This window comes from Pan troglodytes, chromosome 6, assembly GCF_028858775.2.
Source record: "Pan troglodytes isolate AG18354 chromosome 6, NHGRI_mPanTro3-v2.0_pri, whole genome shotgun sequence".
NCBI classification, from domain to species: Eukaryota; Metazoa; Chordata; class Mammalia; order Primates; family Hominidae; genus Pan; species Pan troglodytes.
In genome coordinates this window covers 62,791,277-62,815,840 of record NC_072404.2, presented here as the reverse complement: position 1 = coordinate 62,815,840, position 24,564 = coordinate 62,791,277, and the positions used below count along the sequence as shown (strand labels likewise).

The window sequence follows — 24,564 nt, the reverse complement described above, 5'->3', positions numbered from 1 at the left end:
TATTAGAGAGACCCTACAAGGGTTAAAAATGTGACAGAACCTTTAAGCACATCTCAGGCCTTACACAATATCTGATCATTCTTTCTACAGAGAAGCCCTACAAAAGCAAAGAATGTGGTAAAGCTTTCAACTAGTCTTGAACCCTTATTATACATGAGAATTAATACGAAGAGAAACCCTACAATAAGGAATATGGCAATGTCTTTAAAAAGTCCTTAAACATGAATAAATGTAAGATAATTGATATTGGAGAGAACCCCAGCAATTGTAGAAAAAACATGTGGCAAAGCCTTTAACTGGTTCTCCATCCTTATTAATTAAACAATTTTATACTGGAGAGAAACTCCACATACATAAAAAATGTGATGGAGCATTTAACCACACCTCAGTCTTTTCTAAGAAACAAACCATACTGGTGAGAAACTCTAGAAATGTGTTCAATGTGGCAAGGCCTTTAAATGGTAGTCACACGTTTATGGTAGGTAAGATAATTTATACTGAAGAAAACTACAACTATGAAGAATGTGGCAAAACTTTTAACAAATTCTCACACCTTATTGCACTAGAAAGGATTTATGTTAGAGAAAAATTGTACAAATACAAGAATGTGAAAAGCCATTAATATCCACTCACATCTTAATATCAGAAAGTTCATACTTAATAAAAGCATTAAAGGCCGGGTGTGGTGGCTCACGCCTGCAATTCCAGCACTTTGGGAGGCTAAGGTGGGTGGATCATGAGGTTAGGAGTTCAAGACCAGTGTGGCCAACATGGTGAAACCCTATCTCTACTAAAAATACAAAAATTAGCTGGGTGTGTTGGCATGTGCCTGTAGTCCCAGCTACTCGGGAGGCTGAGGCAGAATTGCTTGAATCTGGAAGGCAGAGGTTGCAGTCAGCCGAGATCAAGCCACTACACCACAGCCTGGGTGACAGGAAGACTCTATCCATTATAAATGTGATTACATTATAAATGTGATTACTATAAAAAGACCTTTCAGAAAATATAGGTCTTTAAAGACTATTTATTCTGAAGACAAACATTACAAAAAGAGGATTGTAGTACCTTTACTTGCATTACAGATTTTATTGTGCACATTTTATATTAAAGGAAAACCCTGAAACAGATGCTCAGACTTTGTTGAACATCAGAGACTTTATATTGGAAAGTCTAAAAATGTAATGAATGTGAAAAAACATTTGTACCAAAACTACAGCTTAGAAAACACCAGTTTATGCTAAATATTTTTGCAGATCTAGTAAATGGGGAAAATATATTTAATCAAAAATTAAGTCTATATAAACATTTGAGGATTCACAATAGAAAGAATGAAGGCACTGAAACTTCAGACGTTACACTAAATCAGTGTTGAGTGTAAAAAAGGTCCAAAGGTAACACTATATACATTGTAAAGTAGATTTTTTTAGAGATTTATAGTTACATTCGAGGTATGCTTCTTTTTCTGTGAAAAACATTAGATTTTCTGAAAAGCAAATAATAATGTATCTGAAGTCTAAGATTACTTCATGTTGATTCTTTCTTCCCGTTGTGAAAGTATTTGTGTGATTGTTGCATCAGAGATATGAGAGATAGTTTTTTATTAGGTGTCCATTATTCATGAACTTTTCTATGGAAGAGTAAGGACATTAAGTTGTAAGATGCATAATGAAAATGTAAATGGAGAGGCTCTTTGTTGTTGACTTAACATTGTTTTAGTGATGTATAAGGCAGGTGTTCAGAGTAATATTCTGAATTCTAGTGAGAGGAAAACGCTTGAATATTAGTAGTAAATTATTTTATCAATTGTACCTTTATGTAAATAAAATGCAATAAATTTTTTAAAAATTTAAAGATTATGTGTGAACATAATTTTTTCATTAAACAAAGTTGTTTTTAATATGTTAAAACTATAGTGCTTTGAACGAAGTGTTAATTTGCCATCTTAAGGTTCTAAGTAAAAGACGGTAACAATATACTATTAGTGTAGGGGAATGACATCTCTAGTAATATCTTTTTTGCCAGTGTTTTTTGTTTGTTTGTTTGTTTTGAGATGGAGTCTTGCTCTGTTGTCCAGGCTGGAGTGCAATGGCGCGATCTCGGCTCACTGCAACCTCCACCTCCTGGATCCAAGTGTTTCTCCTGCCGCAGCCTCCCGAGTAGCTGGACTACAGGCACATGCCGCCACACCTGGCTAATTTTTGTATTTGTAGTAGAGACGGGGTTTCATCATGTTGGCCAGGCTGGGCTCGAACTCCTGATCTCGGGTGATTCACCTGCCTCGGCATCCCAAAGTGCTGGGATTACAAGTGTGAGCCACCACACCTGGACTGCCAGTGGTTTTTAACTGCAAATAAGTTGAAGAATTTTTTTTTTCCCATAGGTCAAATTTGTATTCAGGCAGAAGTCTTCTGCAGGGGCAGAGCCCTCATGGAGAACCTGTGCTAGGGCAATGCAGAAGGGAAATGTGGGGTTGGAGCCCTCATGCAGAGTCCCCATTGAAGCTGCGAACTGGAGTTGTGAGAAGGCCACTATACTCCAGACCCCAAAATGCCAGATTCACTATGAGCTTGCACTGTGCACCTGAAAAAGCCACAGGCATTCAATTCCAGTCCATGAAGGAGCTGCTCAAGGCCATGAGGGCCCACCCTTCGCATCAGCATGATCCACATATGAGACATGGAGTCAAATGAGATCATCTCAGACCTTTAAGATTTGATGACTGACCCGTTGGAGTTCAAACTTGCATAGGGCCTGTATCTCCTTGGTTTGGGCCAATTTCTCCCATTTGAAATAGAATTTATCTAATGCCTGTACCCCTATTGTATCTTGGGAGTAACTAACTTGCTTTTGATTTACAGGCCCATAGGCAGCAGGGACTTGCCTTGTCTCAGATGTGTGTAGACTTTTGCATTAATGCTAAAATGAGTTAAGACATTGGGGGACTGTTGGGAAAGTATGTTTGCTTTTGAAATATAAAAAGAGCATTATATTTGGAAGGAGCCAGGAACAGAATGATACCCATGGTCTTCTCATGATAGTGAGTGAGTTCTCATGAGATCAGATGGTTTTATAAGTGGTAATTTTTCCTCCCTTCCCTCTCTCCTGCCACCTAGTGAAGAAGATACCTGCTTCTCCTTCACCCTCTCCCATTATTGTAAGGTTCCTGAGGCCTCCCCAGCCATGTGGAACTGTAAGTCAATTAAACTTCCTTTCATCATAAATTATCCAGGCTTGGGTAGTATCTTTATAGCAGTGTAAAAAGAGACTAAGGCACAAATGTAAGACAGGGCTATCTGTGTCCTAGATGCTTCATAATCAGCCGTAATTATTCCTGCTTAAGTTTCTTTGTAACTCTCAGCCACAGATGGAAAATATTCATGGTGAAAATATAACATTGATTCTGCATGTGCAGAGGACATCTGTTCCCAGGCTGCCTCTGAATTTAAATAAAAATTCTGCTTTTTAAATTTTCTGATTATCTTTTGTTTTGTGTCTGTTTGTGTCTGTCCAAATGATGTGTCCATCACAGCTCTTCCCCTTTTTTCTGTGCTATGGCTACAGCTTTCTCACTGCTCTCTCTGTACAATGTCATTTCACACAGTACTTTGTAGGTTCTGATGAGAAGTTTGGAATTTTTTAATATGGTGAAAAACTGTGTTAAACTTGGGAGTTTGAGCTTATTTATAGCTTGTCGATGTAACTTCCAGATCAGTTAATTGAGATAAGAGGCATACACTGTCTACAGGTGAGAAGATTAAATCAGGAAGCACTGTCTGTCTTAGTAAAAATTTTTTATTAGATTCTAAGACAAAGTGTAGCATACACAAAATTAGTTAGAAAATATATCTTAGGAATTAAACTTACCAGAGAGTTAATATTAAGGGATAATTATTACATGTAATTTTTATGATATATTTATAGCACAACTTATGTTTTCATGCAGAATCATGTATTTTTTAGTGTGAATGTTAAATGTTGCAAATAAAATGAGCTCTGTGGATTTAAAATTTGGAATATTTCTTTTTTCATATTAATGTTACAATCTTGAGAGATTTTTCCATTATTTTATGATTATTTTTGAGTGGGTGAGGTTCACAGTCTATAGTTTTCACTCTTAGTCACCTAAGTGTAGCCAACATTTTGGTCATTTTTCTGGGAAAATTTTGGAGACTATGGCAGCTTTTGGGTTAAAACATTTACTCAGTTGTTTTCATGCAATGACGTTTATTGTGTTCACAACCAATCATGTGACAGAGGGCAACACCTGATTTTCAGTGTCTTCCATTACATTGCCATCAGCACCAGAAACTAAAGGTGCCCAAGCTGAAAGTAAAAGCCCTAAAGCGCATTGGCTCGTCCCATGCTCTGCTGGACCCACAATATGCAGAGTTTCTATTGCTATTGCTGACAAATTAAATAACAAACAGCACAGAAAAACTGAGGAAAATGCATTGATACATATTTTAGTTCTTTATAGAAATTTATGGTTTCTAAATATTGTAAGTTAAAACAATTTCAACATGCAGATATCTCTAAGTTCTAGCTAGATGATGGTACTAATGTTGGAATCACTGATCATTTTGAGCAACAATTGCCCTGTTTGGTTTACTGCAAAGCAATTATTTCTCTTCTAAATGTAAGTAGTGAAAAGGGTTTCTATGATCGTAAGTATACAAGGCCTTTTAAGATGATCACTAAGATTAAAATAAAATTCACACCTATTTAGTAACATAAATTTTAATTATTTTCTAACAGAAGTGAAGAAGCAGTAGAAATAAATTGTTAAAATGAGCTCAAAGAAACTACACATGTGGTCATTAAACAACATTTAAAACCACATTGTAAGCGACTGATTAGTAATTCTAATTTGTTTCATTTTAGTAACTGAGAAAACAATATTCTTTAATCATTCCATATGAAAAAGTATTCTTTTATTAGTGTTTTCAAAACTTTCAGAAACTTTAGAGCACTCAATGAATAAGGTTGTACATTTAGATCACAAATTTTAAATAAAATAATAGGCTTATTCTAGCTTTTTTTTTTCAGATGGAGTTTTACTCTTTTGCTCAGGCTGGAGTGCAATGGCATGACGTCGGCTCACTGCAAGCTCTGCCTCCCAGGTTCAAGTGATTCTCCTGCCTCAGCCTCCCGAGTAGCTGGGATTACAGTCACTGCTACCACACCCGACTAATTTTTATGTTTTTAGTAGAGATGGAGTTTCAGTACGTTGGCCAACCTGGTCTCAAACTCCTGACCTCAAGTAATCCACATGCCTGGCCTCCCAAAGTCCTAGGATTATAGGTTTGAGCCACTGCACCCAGCTTCATTGTAGCTCTTAGTGTAAAAGCTATTTTTCAAAAGTATCATTAGTGACTCTTAAGTAATGAGAGGAATAACGTGGTTAGAAAGCGTTTACCAACCAAAGTATTTATGTTAGGCTTTGTTATGAGTACTTTGAATGCAAAATGAAGTTCTCCATACTATCTAAGGGTCAAAAAAGTTGTTTTTAAATTCTGCTTCATTTCTACTAAATTAGAAAATTCAAACTAAAAATGTTAAATAAAAAATGGAAAAAAAAACATTGAGTGTGAGGGGGCTGGCCATAATGGTTAATATTAAAACTCAATATCTGGTGGTCTCTGAGTGCATCCTTGTTCTGACACTTATGGGCTGTGTGACCTGGAGGTAGTTTCTTGACATCTCTGTGCTTGACTGTTCATCTTTACAGTAAGGATAACACTACCTAAATCCTAGGTTTTTGGTAAAATTAAAGCAATTAATACAAATAAAGGTGTCAGAAGAGTGCCTAGCATATAGTGAGTGTACAGAAAATTTATTAGCTCTGGTGATTTGTATAGTGTTTTAGATCAGAACCAATGTTAAGCCTGGGAACAACAAGGTGTCCACACCAGGGGGTTCAAACCGTGTTCATTTTAATTGGTCAGTTTGGGAATATAATAGTCGATGGATATTTTTAATATTATCTTTGGCAAATTCTCATATATTCTCATACAGCATGAATATAAATACTAAAGAAAGATCCCTCATCTTGTACTGCTTTTTACCACTCTAGAAATGCCAGATAATAAACACTTAAATGCTGAGTGTTGTTCAGTTTTAAAATTAGGCAAAGAGGCAAATTGTTTTCTGATCTACTTGTTTAATTATTTTTTGCCAACTAATTTTTTATGTTCACTTGATAAATTTAAAGGTAGTTTAAAATCAATATTTAAATAACTTTTCTCTATAAGTGAAGGAAATCATTTATCTTGAGAGAATTTTACTTTAAACAGTTGCTTTAGAGTCTGTCTTTGAAAGTATTCTATTATCAAATAAGACCAGGCGTGGTGGCTCATGCCTGTAATCTCAGCACTTCATAAGGCCAAGGCAGGCGGATCACCTGAGGTCGGGAGTTTGAGACCAACCAGCCTGACCAACATTGAGAAACCCCATCTCTACTAAAAATACAGAATTAGCCGAGCGTGGTGGGACATGCCTGTAATTCTGGCTGCTTGGGAGGCTGAGGCGGGAGAATCACTTGAACCTGGGAGGTGGAGGATGCAGTGAGCCGAGATCACACCACTGCGCTCCAGCCTGGGCAACAAGAGCAAAACTCCATCTCAAAAAAAAGAAAGCAAGCATTGTGTTATTCTGAACAGTGATAATTAACATTTTATTGAGTGATAAGCCATGTGTAATTAAAAATACATGTATACTGTTCCTGAAATTATAAGATATGAAGAAACATTTATTTCTCTGGCCCTATTTTTTAAAGTTAATAAAAAAAACACATGTATTACTGGGATATTTGGTTGACACATTAAAATTGTATACATTTATGTGGTACAGTGTAATGTTTTGATACGTGTATAAAATATGGACTAATTAAGTCAAGTTAACTAACATCTATCACCTCACCTATCATTTTTTGTGGTGAGACATTAAAACTTACTGTTATTTTGAAATATACCTACATTATCATTGATTATAATCGCCCTACTGTGCAATAGATCTGAAAACCTCTTTATCCTGTCTGTAAAACTTTGCATTCTTTTATCAACAACAGCCTCTGATAACCAATTTTTCCACATTCTACTTTGTTATTTCAACTTTATTAGATTCTACACATAAGTGAAATCATGCAGTATTTTTCTTTGTGTGTTTGGCTTTTGTACTTAGCAAAATATCCTCTAAATTTATCCATATTTTTTCAATTGACAGTGTTTCCCCCTTTTAAGGCTACATAATGTTCCATTGTGTATACTATTATTCTAAATGTATATACCATATTTAGAACAAAATTGTAATTTATATAGTTATCTATTGGTTGGAAAACTCAATGTGTAATGGAAAAATATTTGTTTGAAAGCATGTATTAACATAATTCAGCATATAAATATCTCATTAATAATAGCAAATTTGTACTGAGCATTAACCATAATACTATACATGTGTTAATAAATTTTGTTCACACAGTGATATGGTCTGGCTGTGTCCACACCCAAATCTCATTATGAATTGTAGTTCACATAATTTCTATGTGTCATGGGAGACACCTGGTGGGAGGTAATTGAATCCTGCAGTGAGTTACCCTCATTCTGTTGTCTTGATAATGCGTAAGTTCGCATGAGGTCTAATGGTTTTATAAGGGGCTTTTCTCCCTTTTGCTCAGCACGTTTTCTCTTCTGGCCACCGTATAAAAAAGGACATGTTTGTTTTCCCTTTCATTATGATTGTAAATGTCCTGAGGCCTCCCTGGTCATGCTGAACTGTGAGGCAAGTTAACCTCTTTCCTTTATAATTTACCTAGTCTTGGGTATGCCCTCATAGCGGTGTGAGAATGGACTAATACACTCAGTAACTTAATAACAAAGGTATTATTATTATCCTCAATTTACAAAGAAAGAAACAGAGCCACAGAAATAACCTGCTCACAGTAGCAGAGCCAGCATTAAAACACAAGGAACTTTGACTCCAGAGATAATACTGTTGAATACAACAATAAAAACACTTTCAAACAGAAAATAAGTTATCTTTAACATCCATTCTTAAAAATTTAACAAAAATTAAAAATGGACACATTTGTGTTGTTATATATGTATGTATGTGAATGTATAATATAAATGAGAAATACCTTCATATAAGCCAGAAAAAAAATCATTATTTTAATGAATAAAATTGAAAAGCAGTGAAATTAATTATTATTTGCAGATGATATCTTCGTTTACTTAGAAAGACAACAAAAGCAACTAAAAGACTATTTTAGAAATCTATCCAGGTGGGTAGGCAAAATTCTCAGAAGACCCTCAGGTTCCCACTTCAGTGCACACCTGCTGTGTAATCCTTTTCTCTTAGTGTGAGAAAATGTGTGACTGTGGCGGGACATTATTCATGTAATTAGGTTACTAATCAATTGGCTTCCTGTTTATCATAAGAGAGATTATCTTGATTAGACTAAACTTAATCAGAGGTGCTTTTAAGAGAAAGAGCACATTATAGAAAAACAACCCTGCTTCCCTGAAATTAGTCAAACTTCCAGGTAAGCCAGATTGTAAGCTGCTTATGGTGGCCACATGGCAAAGGATATATTTTTATATTGTCTCCATTTCTGTCTTCAACACGTTGCTTTCAGTAGGGAGAATAGGAGGATCTCCTGGCAGGGAAAAAAGAAGGGATCTCATTTATGCAAGAAATAATCACCCCTCATCTGGGACAGCTTACGAAAAACAGAGACCAGAACATGATCACATGAATGGGAAATAAAGGCAACTTGGTTGCAAGGGCTCCCTGGCATTATGAAGCAATGTCTACACAGCCGAAGTAAATGGTCAGCCTCTGGGATACCAACAGTCTACCAACAAGGCTGAATTCTTTCTCATTCTGATTAAATTAGCATTTCTGCACCATTCTGATAACTCAGTTTTACATAATTCATGACAAAAATGCCATGCAGACAAGTGAGTGCCCTCCTAGAATTGAACTTATCATGAAAAAACATACCCAATTCTTTAATTTCCACATTGGAAAATGTTGAAAAAACAATTTATTAATAATAATCTGACGTTATAATTTTAGAGAATTCTACTATTCTGTAATAGAATATTGAACTTTGAACACCTTAACATGAATATTTCTTGAATGCATAAATTTTTATGTAGATAGTTCCTCTTAGATTAATGCAATAAGACAATCAGAGAAAACATTTGAAATAAAAGTCATCAGAACCACATCTTTCAAAGGCTTGGCATAATTGCCATGCTCTTTGAAATGGTCAAGAAGCAAAGACAAGAGTTTGGCTTTGCCAATTATTAAGTCCTTGAGCTTTTGAAATCTGATATCCTGGCTAAAAAGTTAGGAGGGACTGTTTTTTAGGTGGCTGCCTAGAGTGTCCAATGCAATGTGAGAAGAATTTTAATATGCAAGAAAATGCATATTACATACACATATTACTCTTCTCTGATTTGCCTTAACACTGAGAGATTGGAAATTGCAAATGTAGTCCCTCAATTTAGGGTAAATTAACAAAAGACTCATGTTTCAGCTGAGCAAGTTATTGTATGAAACTTATAGGTAATAGATGTCATTAGCTGCAAAAAACAAAATAGTGTGACTAGATTCAGTAATTGTCTAGCCAGGCAAATGATAGACCAATTAGATTAAGATCCTAACAGGTGCATGTAGAGAGCATTTATGTGCAATGTTGTGACCTTCCCCCAAACACCTGTCTCCTTACAGAGATACCAATTTTTCCTGAATGACTCAGGGTGAATACTGGGGAATGAGAATGCTCAGTGTTCAGAGTTGATTACTGGGAACAGAGTTAACACATTTCTTCTATATTATAAAGAAATTTTATGAATATTACTCTGCCTCAGAATGGGTTTTTATAAAAGATTGTTCATGTATGACACTCTATTTGGATTCATGGAAATTTTCAATATTCCATTTAAGTCAGAGACACTGAAATGTCAACCAAATTTCATAAAACATGTTTGAATGAGATCAAACCTTTCTTAGCTAAGAATTTTATTTCATCAGTAAATTTAGAGGAAAATAAGAAATGTGTGTACTCTGGGCCAAATCACAGTGTTTGCGACATGGGAACAATTCAGACAAGTGCTCTTCAACATCACTTTTTTTTTTTTTTTTTTTTTGAGAAGGAGTCTCACTCTGTCACCAGGCTGGAATGCAGTGGCACGATCTTGGCTCACTGCAGCCTCCACCTCCCAGATTGAAGCGATTCTCCTGCCTCAACCTCCCTAATAGCTGGGACTACAGGTGCATGCCACCATGCCCAGTTACTTTTTGTATTTTTGGTAGAGATGGGGTTTCACCATGTTGGCCAGAATGGTCTGGATCTCTTGACCTCGTGATCCACCTGCCTCGGCCTCCCAAAGTGCTAGGGTTACACGTCATCACTCTTAAAGTAGTAATAGCACCACATCAATTTCCTGGTACCAGCTCGCCTGTTTTTCACTGATATGAAGTGCAGAAGGCATTGAAACCATGAAGAAGGGTGATATAAATGGAATACTTATATGAAGTACAGTTGTTAATAAAAAGCATTTGATACTGTACAACTATAGGTAAGACGATTAGTAGGAGATAAAAATATTTTTACTTTAATTGACAGAATAACTTTATTCACAATATTTCCATTTCAAATAACTATTTTTGCTCTATATTTGCTGTTTTTTTATCTGATATTACCTGAGCGCAATAGGAATCAACAAAATGAATATTATACCACAATAATTTTATTCATGCATATGCTTAATGTGCTGAAAATATATTAGCTTACTATTAAATATTTATACTTTTATTGTGTCATTTTTTGCTCAGAAGTGGCCGTCCTGCCAGAAAACTGCTATTCTCAGCTCTGCTCACATTGACTTTGCTCAGCATAGTGATTGGAAATGATGTGTGGATAAAAAGCAAATATGTCTTCTTTGCATCTTTTTTCATCTATTGGGTGAAGGAAGAGGAAAATGCAGTTAGAATATTTTTACAAATCTAATCTCCGAATAATCACAAAGAAGTTTTCTTAACCAGAAATAAACCAAAGGGGATGTCTATGTAAGCAGAAAATGTATTATTTTGCTAAGCCTTTGAAATTTTAGGGTGTATTACTATGGCAATCTGCATTGCTTTAACAAACATATTAGTCTTTCAGTTTTAATTCTTCTGGATATGATTCAATTTCCTGATGAATCTGAACTGAGAGCAGAATAACTTATTTTTAAGAATTAAAGATGTGGGAAAAAATATGTTGACTAAAATAAAATAGTCAAAAAGAGACAGACAAAACAGAAAGTAAAATGATGTTCTCCAGAAGCAAAAAAGAGAAAGAGAAGACAGTTTATTGGACATTAAATTGTACTTTTTAAAGATAAAATTGATCCAGAGATCTCTTTCAAAAAATGTAAATATACTTAAAAGTACTAAACATATAGTTGAAATGTACAACTTTAAAATGTTTAAGATAGTAATTTTATGTTTTTAATCACAAATATTTATATGTATCAAAACGTTACATTTTTCAAAAATTACTTCAAATAACAAGTGTTTTTCTCACACAACGTATATTCAAACAATAAATAGACGGTAATTTTAGACTGCCTTTTTTACTACTCATCTAGGCAATGAAACACAACCACCTGAGAAAAGAAATAAACAAGATAATTAATAAAATGGGGCAATATTTGTACAGGCAAATATCACATAAGTAACTTTTATAGGCAATAGACATGTCTGACTTATGGGGCCAGGCGTGGTGGTTCACGCCTGTAATCTCAGCACTTCGGGAGACTGAGGCGGGTGGATCACGAGGTCAGGAGTTCGAGACCAGCCTGGCCAGCATGGTGAAACACTGTCTCTACTAAAAATACAAAAATTAGCCAGGCATGGTGGCCCACCCTGTAGCCCTAGCTACTCAGGAGGCTGAGGCAGGAGAATTGCTTGAACCCAGAAAGCAGAGGTTGCAGTGAGCTGAGATCTCACCACTGCACTCCAGCCTGGGCATGACTGAGTGAGACTCCATCTCAAAAAAAAAAAAAAGAAAGAAATGTCTGACTTATACTTGTTTCTTTAAATTTGCCCCAAGTGAAACCCAGCAATTTATATTTTAATTAAACACCACATTTTTATAAATAATACAGAGTGAAAAATTACCATCCAAATCATAAATATAATGTTAAAAACAAAAATACAATTTATTAATCAAAGGACACCTATATGAAAAAAATGCAGTAAAATGGAGTTAAAAAATGAAACATGTTGACCTACAAAATACTGAATATTAGCATAGATGTATCAGAAAAATAATTCTTTAAATAACTAAGTTTTCAAATGTGAACTTTGGCATGTTTAATTATTGGCATGCAATGTATAGCAGTAAAATTTCACAAAAAATGCATTATAAGAATTAATAAAAGACTGATGAAAGTGGAACCTTTTAATTAATAAGTATTTAAAAGATACTAGGTAATGTTATGTTATTAATATATGGGTGCTATTACACAAAATATAAGATCTATAATACAGCCATATGAACAAGAAAATAATATTGCAAAGCAAAAAATATCTAATTTTTATAATACTGTGAGATTATATATAAAATAAATATTGGTATTAAATTACATCATTATTTAGTTACAGGTGGAGAAAAATGAGTAAAATACTAGTGATACGTGTAATGGTGGTGGATGAATTGCTTTTAACTCAGGGATAAAAGCTACAAGACAAAAGTATTAAAAATACATGTAATTGAAATAATTTGTTATTAGATACACAGTATAAAAATGTAAAGTGATATAAATCATGTATTGAAGAGAGTAAAATCGTTGAGTCTCTATACATAGAGGCTCAATTGTTATTATCTTAAGCTAGACTGTTATGAGATGTTTTATGTAAGTCTCTTGGTAATTAAAAGAAAATTTGTAGTATATACACAAAAAGGAATCAAGAGGCTGGGAGTCGTGGCTCACGCCTGTAATCCCAACACTTGGGGAGGCTGAGGCGGGCAGATCACCTGAGGTCGGGAGTTCGAGACCAGCCTGACAAACATGGAGAAACCCCATCTCTACTAAAAAAACAAAATTATCCACCACATTAGCCATGCGTGGTGGCGCAGGCCTGTAATTCCAGCCACACGGGAGGCTGAGGCAGGAGAATCGCTTGAACACAAGAGGCAAAGATTACAGTGAGCAGAGATCACGCCATTGCACTCCAGCCTGGGCAACAACTCAAAATAAAAAAAGGCCGGGCGTGGTGGCTCACGCCTGTAATTCTAGCACTTTGGGAGGCCGAGGTGGGTGGATCACGAGGTCAGGAGATCGAGACCATTGTGGCTAACATGGTGAAACCCCATCTCTACTAAAAACACAAAAAAAATTAGCAGGGTGTGGTGGCGGGCGCCTGTAGTTCCAGCTACTCGGGAGGCTGAGGCAGGAGAATGTCATGAACCCGGGAGGCAGAGCTTGCAGTGAGCCGAGATCGTGACACTGCACTCCAGCCTGGGCAACAGAGCAAGACTCTGTCTCAAAAAAAAAAAAAAAAAAAAAAAAAAGTAAGCTCTCTGGCTCTCTGGTGTACACCTTCTGTAATTCTTATGCCTTTGGCCATTTTGTGATGTGGAAATATGATTCTCATCAGATGTCAGTGGGGTGGTCTTGGACTTCCATAATCTAAAATTGTGAGCTAAGTAAACTTCTATTCTTTATAAAATACCAACTCTAGAATATTCTGTTATTAAAGCAGAAAATGAAAAGATTCACAGAATGTCTAAATAGATTTTAAGAATCAACAGTATGCTTCACACAGGTGACTTATTTTAGATTTAAGGGCACACATAGGTTAATGGTTAAAGAATTTTAAAAACCCATACCAATAATAATTGAACGAGTGTAAGTGTGGCTATATTTATATCAGAAAAAAACAGGCTTTTAGAAAAAAATCTGTCCCAAGAGACAAAGATCACTCTATAATAAAAAGAGGATAATTTGGCCCTCCGGCCCCACCCCACAGGGTGGCCTCGCAGTTTGGTCTGGAGCAGCTGAAACTGGTTTGAACGTAGCCGCTTCCTGCTGCGACTGGCCGCCCTGGGGAGCGCTGGCGAGGCACCGACAGCGGGGGTCCGGTACCTCTGCCCGCGGTCCTCTCTCTCGGGCGGGGCGGCGACGCGGACCCGTGGACTAGCGACCCCGGCAGCACGACATCATAAAATAAACCCATCAGAATGACACCTTCTCAGGTTACCTTTGAAATAAGAGGAACTCTTTTACCAGAAGTTTTTGCAATATGTGGAAGCTGTGATGCTTTGGGAAACTGGAATCCTCAAAATGCTGTGGCTCTTCTTCCAGAGAATGAGACAGGTGGAAGAAGCTAAGATTGTATCAGAATGAGGGCAATGCCCTAAAACCTGTCTTAGCAGAGCCAGCATGTTATGGAAAGCAACCATTTTACTCAGTAGAGGAGTATCAGTTCAGCATTGCTACTTCAAAGGGTACTTTTTAGAACCAAAGACTATCGGTGGTCCATGTCAAGTGATAGTTCACAAGTGGGAGATTCATCTACAACCACGATCAATAACCCCGTCAGAAAGTGAAATTGTTATTGACCATGGACAATTTGGAATCCACAGTGGTGTTGAAACTCTGGATTCTGCATGGCTGGCATGTCAGACTGAAATAAGATTACGTTTGCATTATTCTGAAAAACCTCCTGTGTCAATAACCAAGAAAAAAATTTAAAAATCTAGATTTAGGGTGAAGCTGACACTAGAGGGCCTGGAGGAAGATGACGATGATAGGGTATCTCCCACTGTACTTCACAAAATGTCCAATAGCATGGAGATATCCTTAATATGTGACAATGAGTTCCAGTGCAGGCATTCACAGCTGGAGTGTGGTTATGGCTTACAGTCTGATCGTTGGACAGAGTACAGCATACAGACAATGGGACCAGATAACCTGGAACTAATCTTTGATTTTTTTGAAGAAGATCTCAGTGAGCACATAGTTCAAGGTGATGCCCTCCCTGGACGTGTGGGTACAGCTTGTCTCTTATTATCCACCATTGCTGAGAGTGGAAAGAGTGCTGGAATTCTTACTCTTCCCTACATGAGCAGAAATTCCAGGAAAACAATAGGCAAAGTGAGAGTCGACTATATAATTATTAAGCCATTGCCAGGATACAGTTGTGACATGAAATCTTCATTTTCCAGTATTGGAAGCCAAGAATACCACTGGATGTTGGCCATCGAGGTGTGGGAAACACTACAACTGCCCAGCTGGCTAAAGAAAATACTATTGCTTCTTTAAGAAATGCTGCTAGTCACGGTGCAGCCTTTGTAGAATTTGATGTACACCTTTCAAAGGACTTTGTGCCCATGGTATATCATGATCTTACCTGTTGTTTGACTATGAAAAAGAAATTTGATGCTGATCCACTTGAATTATTTGAAATTCCAGTAAAAAAAATTAACATTTGACCATCTCCAGTTGTTAAAGCTCACTCATGTGACTGCACTGAAATCTAAGGATTGGAAACAATCTGTGGTCCAGGAGGAAAATTCCTTTTCAGAAAATCAGGCATTTCCTTCTCGTAAGATGGTTTTAGAGTGTTTGCCAGAAGATGTAGGGTTTAACATTGAAATAAAATGGATCTGCCAGCAAAGGGATGGAATGTGGGATGGTAACTTATCAACATATTTTGGCATGAATCTGTTTTTGGATATAACTTTAAAAACTGTTTTAGAAAATTCTGGGAAGAGAGAATAGTGTTTTCTTCATTTGATGCAGATATTTGCACAATGGTTTGGCAAAAGCAGAACAAATATCCCATATTATTTTTAACTGAAGGAAAATCTGAGATTTATCCTGAACTCATGGACCTCAGATCTCCGACAACCCCCATTGCAATGAGCTTTGCACAGTTTGAAAATCTACTAGGGATAGGCTGGGTGCGGCGGCTCGCGCCTGTAACCCCAGCACTTTGGGAGGCCGAGGAGGGTGGATCACCTGAGGTCAGAAGTTCAAGATCAGCTTAGTCAACATGGTGAAACCCAGTCTCTACTAAATATACAAAAATTAGCCGGGCACCGTGGTGGGCACCTGTAATCCCAGCTACTCGGCAGGCTGAGGCAGGAGAATCGCTTGAATCCGGGAGGCGGAGGTTGCGGTGAGTCGAGATCACGCCATTGTGCTCCGGCCTGGGAAACAAGAGCGAAACTTCGTCTAAAAAAAAAAGAAAGAAAAGAAAATCTACTGGAGATAAATGCACATACTGAAGACTTGCTCAGAAACCCATCCTACATTCAAGAGGCAAAAGCTAAGGGACTAATCATATTCTGCTGGGGTGATGACAGCAGTGATCCCGAAAAGAGAAGAAAATTGAAGGAACTTGGAGTTAATGGTCTATTTTATGATAGGATATATGATTGGATGCCTGAACAACCAAGTGGAGCAACTGGAATGCCTGAAGCAAGAATTGCCAGAGTGTAAGGGCTGTTTGTGTCCCACTGTTAGCCACTTTGTTCCCTCATCTTTGTGTGAGGAGCCTGATACCCATGTGGATGCCAATGGCATTGATAATGTGGAGAATACTTAGTTTTTATTGCACAGAGGTCATTTTGGGGGCATGCACCGCTGTTCTGGGTATTCATTTTTCATCATTGAGCATCGTTGATCTATGCCTTTTGGGCTTCTCATTTCAACGAAGCAATAATTAAGTATTTAACTCTTTCACTACAGTTCTTGCAAGTATGCTATTTAAATTACTTAGCCAGGTGTAATTGCCAGTCAGTCTCTTTACAGTGAGAAAATGTATTGGTTGGTAATATAAATATTTTAAACTAAATATATAAATCTATAATGTTAAATGTTCATTAAAAGCATAGCACTTTGAAATTAAATATATAAATAGCTCATATTACACTTACAGCTTTTCGTTTGATCAGGTCTGAAATCTTTAGCACTGTTTATAATTATACCTGACCATGGAAAAAATAAGTACCTCAAATGCATGCATTTGCACTGGTGATTCCAACTGCACAAATCTTTGTGCCTTCTTGTATATAGGTATTTTTTACATGGGTTGACATGCACATAACAGCATTTTCTTTCAGTATGAACCTTGAGGCTGCTGCCATTTTTCCACTTAATCAAACCAGCCTGAAGGTGAACCTTGAAACTTGTTTCATAAATCTTTCAAAAGTTGTTTTACATCGATATTAAAATTTCAAGATGCTGCAGGGTAATTTAATGTATAAAATATTAGTAAGAAAAAGTATGTATTGCATACTTAGTAGAATAGATCACAACATATAAATTCAATTCAGTGCATGCTTTAAGTGTTAAGCATGAGGTTGTACATGTTTACTGTTAGGTCCTTGCATCCATGGTGCTAAATGAGTATGAGAAGATGTCAAGGACTGGACATATTTTGTTGCCTTAAAAAAAATGGCTGTAGGCATTTTAAATATGCTTATTTTGTGTGTCTCTCACTACCTATTACACACTGTTGCTTTGTGGGTTTTTTTGTATATGTGTGTCTGGAACAGTAGTTAAATTTCCATGCAGAAAAATTAATGTACTGAATTCTCATATTAGTATTCTTTATTGTATATCATGCATGTAATTTATTTAGAAATGTAGAAGGTCTTACTAAATGTATATGCATGTGTTTCACATTATACTAGGATTTCTTGGATTAGAAGCAGATTGTGTTAACTGTAACTTAAGAATGAATATTAAATAAAATAATACAGATTTTGTTTTCATTACAAAATGAAAAAAAGAGGATAATTTGTCAAGAGGATCTAACAATTAAAAAATATATGCACCCAATATTGGAGAACATAAATATATAAACATATATAAACAGAACTTTAGAAAAAACAAATATGACAATAATAGAGGACTTTGTTACTCTACTGAAAACAATAGATTATTCAGACAGAAAGCTAGAAAGAAAACAATGTGCTTGGATAGCGCTGAGGAACACTGCAAACCCCAGACATATGTAGACTATTTCATGTAGCAGTATGAGAATACACATTCTTATCGAGCACAAATGGAACATTATCCATGATAGATCATATCTTGGGCCAACAAAAACAACAAACTCTATTCAAATTTAAAAAGATTAAAATTATAGCAACTTCTTTTTTTTTTGTTTTTGAGATGGAGTCTCGCTCTGTCAACCAGGCCGGAGTGCAATGTTGTGATCCGAGCTCATTACAACCTCCACCTCCCGGATTCAAGCAATTCTCCTGCCTCAGCCTCCCAAGTAGCTGAGATTACAGGCATGCAACACCATGCCCAGCTAATTTTCTATTTTTAGTAAAGACGGGGCTTCACCATGTTGGTCAGTCTGGTCTCAATCTCCTGACCTCAGGTAATCCAACTGCCTAGGCCTCCCAAAGTGCTGGGATTACAGGCAGGAGTCACTGCACCCAGCCATATCAGTTTTTAAAATTACAATTTAATAAAACTAGAAATCAGTAGCCCAAGAAAAATTTTAAAACTCACAAATATGTGGGCAGTAAACAACATGTTCCTGGACAACCAATGGGTCAAAGAGAAAAAGCAAAGGGAAATCAGAAAGTATAATGAGAAAAAAGAAAATAGAAACAACATACAATAAAAAAAACCCACAAAACCGTTCTAAATCAGAAGTTTATAATGCTATATTTCTATATTAACAAAAAGGAAAAGATGTCAAATAGAAAACATAACTTTAATTCACAAAATACTTGAAAAAGAACAAATAAATAATCCCAATGTTAGCAAAATAAGGAAAATAACAGGCCGGGCTCAGTGGCTCAAGCCGGTAATCCCAGCACTTTGGGAGGCTGAGGTGGGCAGATCACCTGAAGTCAGGAGTTCGAGACCAGCCTGGTAACATGGTAAAACCCCGTCTCTACTAAAAATGCAAAAATTAGCCAGGTGTGGTGGCAGGCGCCTGTAATTCCAGCTACTCAGGAGGCTGAGGCAGAAGCATCGTTTGAACCCAGGAGGCGGAGGTGGCCATGAGCCGAGATTGCACCACTGCACTCCAGCCTGGGTGTCAAAAGCAAAACTCCATCTCAAAATAAATAAATAAATAAATAATAAAAATAAATAAAAGAAAAAGAAAAAATAATAAAATTAGAACAGAAATAGATTTCATAGATATGGAAAAGACAAGAAAAAAGATAAAAAGCAGAGAAAGAATTTACATGTAAAAGGTATTTAACATTTTAAGAAAAAAAGAAAAGTAAATTCCCATTTTTATTTTTTAGTTGAATGATTAAGTGTCTTGTCTTTATTTTGTATTTATGCTTACAATAAGCAGGTCCAAAAAATTTATCCTGAACTCATGGACATATGATTTCCAGTAGGGTTTGTATTTAGGCATCAGAGGTGTGGCCTTGTGTTTGTGAAAGAGTGTTTGTGGAAAAGAAGAAGACAGAATAAGAGAAGGTGTTATAAAAAAAAAAACCTATGGGGGCTGGGCGCGGTGGCTTATTCCTGTAATCCCAGCACTTTGTGGAGGCCGAGGCGGGTGGATCACCTAAGGTCAAGAGTTCGAGACCAGCTTATCCAGCATGGTGAAATCTCATCTCTACTAAAAATACAAAAATGAGCTGGGCATGGTGGTGGCGCCTGTAATCCCAGCTACTTGGGAGGCTGATGCAAGAGGATCTTTTGAACTTGGGAGGAAGAGCCTGCAGTGAGCCGAGATCCTGCCACTGCACTCCATCCTAGGTGAAAACAACAAAACTCTGTTTCAAAAAAATAAAAAAAGAAAGAAAGAAAAGGAAAGAAAGAAAGAAAAGGAAGGACGGAAAGAAAGAAAAAAAAAGAAAGAAAGAGAAAAAGAAAGAGAAAGAAAGAAAGAGGGAGGGAAAGAAAGAAAGAGAAAGAAAGAAAGAGAAAGAAAGAAAGAGGGAGGGAAAGAAAGGAAAAGAAAGGGAGGGAAAGAAAGAAAGGAAATAAAGGAAAAGAAAGAAAGAAAAGGGAAAGGGAAAAGGAAAGGAAGGGAAGGGAAGGGAAGGAAATGAAAGGAAAGGAAAAAAACCTATGGGTAGGGAACAGTACCCAGTTGGTGAAAAGACTGGCTAGTGCTACAGACACTGGTCCAGACAGGGTAGCTCTGACTTATAAATGTGTGCATGCAGGCAGATGGGAGGGATGGATGACCCAGAAGCCTAGGCTAGTGGAGAAAATGGGTCACTGGTGCAGATTCAAGATCTGGGCATAAAAATAAGCCATGAGTCCTCTCGGCACTTACATAGCCTATTGGCAGAAAACTCTAGAAGGAGAAGTTCTCTCAGCACAATTTCTGAGGGTGAAGCCTTGTCATGGGAGGAGTGTGGCTACATCACTGCCCAGTGTGCATGGGTGTGAGTGTGCAGGAATCACTTTCTAGCAACAGGGTGGGGACAGGAGCCTGTCCTCAGAGTTGCTTTCCTTTGAGTTCTCAGTTTCCTCTGAACCCGGATGAGACCTGGAATCACAGGACAATTCACAGCGCAACAGCTTGTGTGCAGAAGAATAGAGTCTCCATTCCCCAAAAGACCCACAGTCTCCCTCCAGCCAAGGCTGCTGTGATGTCTTTGTTCTCACACCAAATATCCGGCATTTGCTGAACACCAGCCAACTCTTCAACACCAACTGGATGTTCAACAACTCAATTCTGACAGAATCCAGAGTCACCATGACCCGACCACTTCAGGACTCAGTTCCTCAATATAGTCCCCAATGCCCATGCCAGGGACAAGCACCAGGGGCCCATCTATACCCCTAAGCAGGTATCTATAAATCATGGGATTTCATAAATTTCTCCCTGAAGTTTAATAATTTGAGAAAACTACTCACAGAACTTGGCAAAACACTCTACCTATGTTTACTAGGTTACTATAAAGAATACAATTCAGGTAATGACAACTGGAAAAAAATGTATAGAGCACAGAAAAGTGGGAGAGAAAGACGGGGTGGGTAGTGAGTCCTGGTAAATAGTTACAATTAAGAAAACTCCCTAATGTTTTGTGTTCTGTAAGAACAGCTTACTGCAAAGAAAGATCCTTACCATTATGACTGAGATGATATGCCCGCTTTTAGATATCACAGATTCACAGACTCCACATTCCCATTGTTCTTCACACACAATTAAATAATTTTGTCTTCAGGATTCAGAATAAAATATTTGTTAAGGAAACTTTGCTTAAGTTTCTCTCTTTCCCCCAGACCCCTGGACTCTGCCCCACCTCCAGTCTGAGCAAACATACAAGATGTCCCTCCCAAGAACAGGCTGACTTCAGGGTGCAACATTCTCTAATCTTGCGTTGATTTTGCCACCCTCCATTCTGCCCTCCTCTCCCACCTTCTTTCTAATCTTGCTTGCTCCTGCATATGAATGACAGCCCTTTTCAGCCTAACTTTTGAGACGTTTGCAGATATTATATTTGGTGCTTCCCCCATTGCAACACTATTTATTAATTTTATTTGAGACAGAGTCTCACTCTGTCACCTAGGCTGGAGTGCAGTGGTGTGATATCGGCTCACTGCAACTTCCGCCTCCCAGGTTCAAGTGATATTCCTGCCTCCGCCTCCCAAGTAGCTGGTATTACAGGTGCCCGCAACTACACCCAGCTAATTTTTGTATTCTTAGTAGAGACAGGGTTTCACCATGTTGACCAGGCTGGTCTTGAACTCCTGACCTCAAGTGATCCACCTGCCTTGGCCTCCCGAAGTGCTAAGATTACAGGCGTGGGACACCGTGCCCAGCCACAACATTACTTTAGGATAAAGTTACTTCTCACCTACATCTAAATTTATTTTATTTGACAATATCTAAAAACAGCCCCAAAACAATAACAATTACATTCTGACAGAGGACATCACAACCCTCCTCCCATCTCAACTCTCACTGCACCTGCCCGTGCATCCCCACAGCTGAGATGGTGACATATACTTTGACCCAGCTTACAGGCATTGTAATAACTCTTACACATAGGCACAGCCAAAGAGAGAGATTTTGACTCTCATAGATAGGACTAGGGCCATGGGTAAGGTCCTGGGTCTTCTACTCGTATGAAAATCACAGATGATTATGACACCCATGCATATTGAATAAACCCCGTGGGTGGTAGAGAAAGTCTCATAACAGGGCCCAGAACACAGGTGAGATTGAGAGTCCTGTATGAACACACAGCCAAAAGTAGAAATCGTCACATATCCAAGTGTACACAAGTCACAATTGAGGTTCTGAATCTCACACCCAGGGGCAGTCAAGAGTTGGAATTGTGACTCTCATATACGGATCCAGTCCACAGGTGAAGTGGGGACTCTCCAACCAGGATTCAGCACAGCACTGAGGTTGTGACTCCCCTACTGGGACACAGCTTGGAGAAGAAATTGGGGCTCTCATGAGAGGATGCAATCCACTGTTGAGATTGTGACTCATGTACTTGGACCTAAGTCTCAGGAATGGTTGACTCTTACACCTGGAGTGGGGAAATGTGTGGAATTGGGAGTCTCATTCCTGGGCCTTCCTGCAAGTTTAATTGTGACACGCACTTCTACCTAGAACCTTAGTAATTTGATAGTCCTTCTGGGCTCAACACACAGATATCTTATGAGTTATAACTAGGCCAAGTACCGAGGTGATGTGACTATATTGCCTGGCTACTTCCCTGAAAGGTATTGTAATGTATCTCTTTACTGAGCACCTAGGTGAAGTAAATCTTCTCCTGCCTGGACCCTGCCCACAGGTAAAGTTATGACATATCACTAAGCCTGGCACTTAATGATGTGACTGTCCTATCTTGTTTGTGCCCTGCCCTGAAGAAGCACTGTGACATTACTGGTCTAAGTAAAAAGGTAATTCAAGTCTTCTGCCTGGGACATGTGCACAGGGGGGATTGTAAATATCTCTTGGCTTATCAACATGATGATGTGATTCTCCTCTCTTGTCTGGAACCTTTTTCTAGTTGGGATCACAACATATTGCTGGGCCCAGCACTGGGTGATGTTATTCTTCTCCCAGGGCCCAGCCCACAAATGGCATTGTGGCGTCTCTCTGCGCCCATCACCTAGGTGATGTGACTCTGCTCTTCTGCCTGGACACTTTCCACAAAAGGAATTGTGACACGTAGCTGGACCCAGCTCCCTGGTGATGTAACTGTCCTGTCTTGGCCCTGTGCAAAGGGGGCATTGTGATATATTGCTTGGCCAAGCAACTAGGTGATATGACTCTCCTGAATAGGCCCTGCACTGAAAGAGGATTTCCACTCATTGCTGGGCCAGTCATATAGGTGATGTGTCTCTCTCCTCTGTTGCCTGGACCCTGCCCAAGTAAGAATTGTGGCATATCACTTACCCAGCACCCAGGTGATAGGACTCTCATGTCTGCTTCCTGCTGACAGGTGAAATTGCGACATATACATGGTCACAGCTCACAGGTGAGATGATGACTCTCATACCTGGATCCAGCTAAGAGAACAGATTTTGACTCTGATATCTAGGCTTAGGGCAACAGATAAGGTCCTGGGTCTCCTACTTAAATAAAGGTCATAGTGTATTATGATACCAAGGCATACTGTGTAAAGTCCTCAAATGATACAGTGTCATAACAGGACCCAGAACGAAGGTGAGATTGTGACTCTCATATGCACATCCATCTGATAGAATTGTCACCCTCACACATAGACAGTTCTCACTGGTGAGGTCCTAAATCTCACACTCAAGTGCAATCCAGACTTGGAATTGTGACTGTCATATATAGATGCAGCTACAGGTGAGATAGTGACTCATTTTTGAACCCAGCTCACAGAAACAGCAATGAAACTCATACCTGGACCCAGTCAATAGCAGAAATTCACAAGCCGGGACATTTTCCTGCTAAAGGTATAAGAGTCAACACCTCTTGTGGGTTGAGTTCAAGTATGCAAGTCAATCACAACAGTGGACTAAATCGATGCACAAAAGCCCAAATCTCACCAACAGACTGTGTTTTGATAGGGGAAGCACAGCCCCCAGGTGTTCTAAATCCTGGACTTGGTGTTATCATCTCATCTGTCGATTGGATTGATGCATAAGATTCACAATTCCAACTTGATTGCCTCTTGGTGTGCGATTCAGAACCTCAACAGTGGGTTCTGTTAATGTGGAAGGGTGATAATCCTTACTTTTATTTGAGTTTGCATACAACAGCCACAGTTTTACCACAGTTTTAGCTGGGCTCTATTTTGGCACTCTTTGTAGCACTTGAGGGCTTCATACAACGTGCATGCAAGTTGTAATATTCTGTGACCATCCTACAAGTTGAAGACACAGGACCTTAGTTTTTGCCCTAAGATGACAAAGGTCAAAATATCTTCAGGTATGAGTCATCATTCCACCTGTAAGCTGTGCCCATGTGTATTTCCCAATTCCAATTGTGGAGAGAGACCAGGCACAAAGTTTGGATCTCCTGGGTGCTGGCCAAAGATATGTCACAATTGCCACTTTGGGCAGGGTCAAAAGTCTCCCCTGAGTGCAGGGGCAATTCAGGAGAGTCATATCACCTAGGTACTGGGCT

General features: G+C 38.2%; 1 long non-coding RNA gene and 1 pseudogene across 2 annotated transcripts; one reads left to right on the top strand and one right to left on the bottom strand.

Annotated features, from left to right (window-relative positions):
• Window positions 1-10,739: 10,739 nt before the first annotated feature.
• LOC129144568 (uncharacterized) lies at window positions 10,740-24,503 on the bottom strand. Of its 2 annotated transcripts, XR_008549004.2 has the most exons (5): window positions 23,839-24,503; window positions 23,365-23,477; window positions 21,073-21,166; window positions 16,113-16,235; window positions 10,740-10,965 (listed from the first exon to the last, which is right to left on the bottom strand). It is a non-coding gene; the product is annotated as an uncharacterized LOC129144568 (long non-coding RNA). The 2 variants fall into 2 exon arrangements; XR_008549005.2 differs by lacking the exon at window positions 21,073-21,166.
• Window positions 14,237-16,778, top strand: LOC107975627 (glycerophosphocholine phosphodiesterase GPCPD1-like; annotated as a pseudogene).
• Window positions 24,504-24,564: the final 61 nt, after the last annotated feature.